Below are 4,413 nucleotides of genomic sequence, written 5' to 3' on the forward strand. Positions count from 1 at the left end.
GTTTTTCAAAAAAGTATTAAACGAATCATCATAGAAAGAGAAGTCATCCATGAAAACCTCAATGCTTTTATCAATCAAGTTAGAAAAGATAGCTAGCATGCACCTTTGAAATGTAGCTAGAACATTGCACAGACTAAATGACATTTTCCTATAAGCAAAAAATACCAAATGGAAGGGTGAAGGTTGTCTTTTCTTGGACTTGGGCATGCACGACTATTTGATTGTAGCTTGAGTATCCATCAAGAAAATAATAATACTCTTGTCCAGCTAGTCTTTCTAGCATCTGATCTACAAATGAAAGTGGAAAGTGATCCATCCTCATAGGTTGATTGAGTCTTTTGTAATTAGTGCACATTTTCCATCATGTTACTATTGTAGAGGATCAATTCATTCTTTTCATTGTAAATGAGTGTCATCCCTCCTTTTTTTTGGCACAACTTGTATTGAACTTACCCAAGTGCTATCAAAGATTGTGTAAATCATTCCTGCTTCAAGTAACTTGATTACTTCCTTTCTAACTACCTTTTTCATGGTAGGATTAAGTCTCCTTTGTGGCTGAGCCATAGGCTTGTAATTTTCCTCCATTATAATTTTGTGTATACACTATGAAGCATTAATTCCTTTTAAGTCTGTAAGAGTCCATCTTATTAAGTTCTTATTGGCCTTTAGCACTTCAAGTAACCTCTTTGCTTCTTAGGCGCAAGAGAGTTGCTTAGAATGAATGACTTGTTGCACTCCTTCTCTAGAAACACATACTTCAAGTGAGGAGGCATCTATTTCAGTTCCGCTATCTACGACATCAGTATCGCTCCAACTGTAGGTTCGTGTCATTACAACTTTTAAGTTTGTTTCTTCTTACAGCTCTTTGGACTTGTTAAATCCTATGATAATTTTTCTAATTTTCTCTTCTTCATCAGAATCTCCTCCTAGTTCAATATTCATTAAGGCTTTTTGTGGAGGGTCCACTGGAGAAAATGAGCTTTTTACATCCATGTATATTCTATCGAACACATATATTCTGAAACAATCTTTTCTTTGGTTGGATATTTCATAGCCTCAAACACGTCAAAGGTCACTTTTTTGTCTTGTACTTGAACCTTTAGCTTGCCATTGTCCACATTAATTATGACTTTCGTAGTTTTCATGAATGGCCTGCCAAGAGTTAATGGTACTTTTGCATCTTCCTCTAGGTCCATTATCACAAAGTCTACAGGGAAATAGAATTTATCTACCTTCACCAATAGGTTTTCTACTATTTCATAAGGATGTTTCACTGATATGTTGGTAAATTGCAGTGTCATCCTTATAAGTAAGATCTCCACATCACTAATCTTTTTAATCATTGACAATGCCATAAGGTTGATACTTGCTCCACATCACTAATCTTTTTCCCACTGTCAATTATCCTATGGTTGCAAGCAATGTGAAGTTACCTGGATTAACAATCTTCTATCGCGGGGACTTTTGAATAATTACAATATCCATCCTATAGTTCCAAGATTTCATCTTTCATGAACTTTGCATAGGTAGGCATCTGTTCCATTACTTTAGTGAATGGTTATTGACTTGAAACATTTTAATCATATATAAGAACCTTGTGAATTTTCCTTTCTAGTTGGTCCATGAGGGTATGGTAGGTGAGTGACAAGAGGATTGTCATCCTCAAAAGACTTCTTTTTCTTTTGTCACTCTTCCTTTTTTTCTCTCGTGAGCTCTCTTTTTCACTCCCTACTTCTTTTCGAATAGACATTCTCTCATCATCTTTCTCTGCATTTTGTTTTTCTCTCAAATTTTCAAAATCATGCTCACACTGTTTTTCTTTTTCTTCTCTCAATTTTTCTGATTTAGGTTCATAATCTTTCTCTTTTTCTCTATATTTTTTTTACCTCATTTCCTCACCCCTCTCTTCTATGCCAAGTCATCACCAATTCCTTTATCTATAACAATTTCTTGCCTAGTTGTAATGGCTTTACATTAATCCTTTGGATTAATCTTGGTATTGGTCATGAGCTTTGCTTTTTGTTGTTCTGCTAGTTGTTATTCTAGTTGTCCAATCTGCACCTATAGGTTCCTAAGTGAGGCTTCTTTATTTTTCTAATTTGATGTAGACACCTGGAAGAATTGTGTTAATGCATCCTCAATTGTTGATACTTTGTCCTATTGTTGAGGTTGTTGTCCATGGCAATTTGTTTGTGCAGATTTCTTGTTGGTTGAACCATCATCTTACCTCCAACTCATTTAATTTTGGTTGAACCATCATCATGAAGTGTAATTCTTCTTCCCTTGCAGTTTTAGCAACAAAAGAGTGATTATTCTAGTGTTCACCTATACAAAAATCACATTTATCTGCTTTGTGGAGTTGTGAGCTCGCGGTCGAAGTTGTAGCTTTGCCATATGCTTTTTCAACTCTTCCATTTGAAAAGAAATGAGTTTGTTTTGTACCAATATGACATCTTGTGTGCCTAGTTCCAGTATTCATCTTGTGAAAGGCTGATTTTTGTCATATTGTGCTTGGTGATCACTAGTTGCTAGTGATTCAATTATTGTAGTAACCTTTTCAACACTCTTCATCATCACAGTTCCTCCTGCTGAGGCATCCAACAACATTATTGTTGGTAGTCTAAGCCTACTATAGAACATGTTGAGTTGTGGTACTTCATTAAATCCATGATTAAGACATTTTTTTAGCAAGACTTTTGTACCTTTCTCATGCTTCACAAAAATTTTCATCCAATCCTGGGAAAAAGGTTGTAATGGTAGCCTTGGCACTTAAATATTAATATGGTACGAAGAATCTGACCAAAATTTTTTTTTCCATATTCTCCCAACTTGTTAAGCTTTGATTTGTGTGAGATTGTGACCAAATATTGGTCTTTCTTGTAAGTGAGAATGCAAACAACTTAAGGTACACAACTTCTTCATCATCAATATCAATCCCAAGTGTTCCATATAGTTAATAGGACGTGACCAAGTGATTAAATGGATATTCTTAGTCTAAACCAGCAAATAGATTTGTTGTTATGATAGAGATGAGGGATGACAACGGGTCGGGTCGGGCACGGGTAGTGCCTACCTGCAACCCGACCCGCTGGATAAAATTGTACCCGCTACTCGTCGGGTACCCTTTAAAAAATATCCGCGGGTATTTTAAAACCCGCGGGTACCTGCGGATACCCGCAAAAAATAAAAAAGAAATATTTAATACATATTTAAAATAAAATTTAAATAAAATTACAAAATATATATATATATATATATATATAATATAATATAAATTAAATTAAATATAAATTAAAATTTAATTTTAATTAAATTTAACCTAATAAAATATTATTTTATTTTATTTTTAATTAATTTAATTAAAAATTATATAAATTATTTTTTTTTAATTTTTCGCGGGTAGCGGGTACCCACGGGGCGAGTAGTATACTACCCGTACCCGACACGTTTAGAAGCGGGTATTCAAATATCCGCTACCCGTTACCCGCGGATAGTAAATATCCGCGGATAGTTACTACCTGCCGCGGATTTTACCCGAGGATACCCGTGCCCGCGGGTAAAATTGCCATCCCTGATAGAGAGTAATGTAGGTTTCATCTTCACACTACTTATAGGTCTAATAATGCTTGAAAAGTGGTGTGACCCCTATGAATGAGTGTAATCCCCCAGTAATCTCCTTTTAGTGTTTCTTGTAGCCATTTGATTAAAAAACTTTGCTTTCAAATCAAGGTTTGAGTCTGCGACTTCAGTCTACGGCTACAGCGGTGGCGTCATAATTTGTCTTTGTTTCTATTCTTGTTGTTATGCCTTTGATAATGCGTTCAACCTCTAGATCAAACAATAAAACTTGATTTTGTCTTCTCCTTTGCATACACCATAACTCAAATAGTAGTGAGCAATCAATGTAATAGTAATTAAAAAAAACAATAACACGAAAACAAACAAATTGATTAGCTTACACTAGTACAAAAATCGCGTACAACATCGAATATTTTGGGCTTTTAATGGTGAATTCGCAAACGACATCATATCAGGAGACATTAAATTGACATCAAATTTAAAAAATTCGACGTTAAATTAACGTCGTCGAATTTTGTTTTATTTAATTAATTGTGATCCTTTTTTACAACTCTACGAGACTTGTGAAGCAGAACAAATTTCATTTTTGGTATTTTATAAAGCAAGAACTATGAACGTGTAGTGTAGTATCAACAACAAACAACAATAACCAACAACAAACAAGTTCAATCAAACAACAACAACAAACAACTTCAACCAAACAACAACAAACAAGTTCAACAAAAAAAAAACAAACAAGTTTTTTCAAAACGAAAACGAAAACTAACCTTCGAAAGGTGGGTTCGTCGAAATAAAGTGTTGTCACCAGTGACAGAGAAAGCAGAATGCGCCTAT

The sequence above is a fragment of the Vigna umbellata genome, chromosome 9, assembly GCF_029865625.1.
Source record: "Vigna umbellata cultivar VRB3 chromosome 9, Vumbellata_1.0, whole genome shotgun sequence".
In the NCBI taxonomy this organism is placed as follows: domain Eukaryota; kingdom Viridiplantae; phylum Streptophyta; class Magnoliopsida; order Fabales; family Fabaceae; genus Vigna; species Vigna umbellata.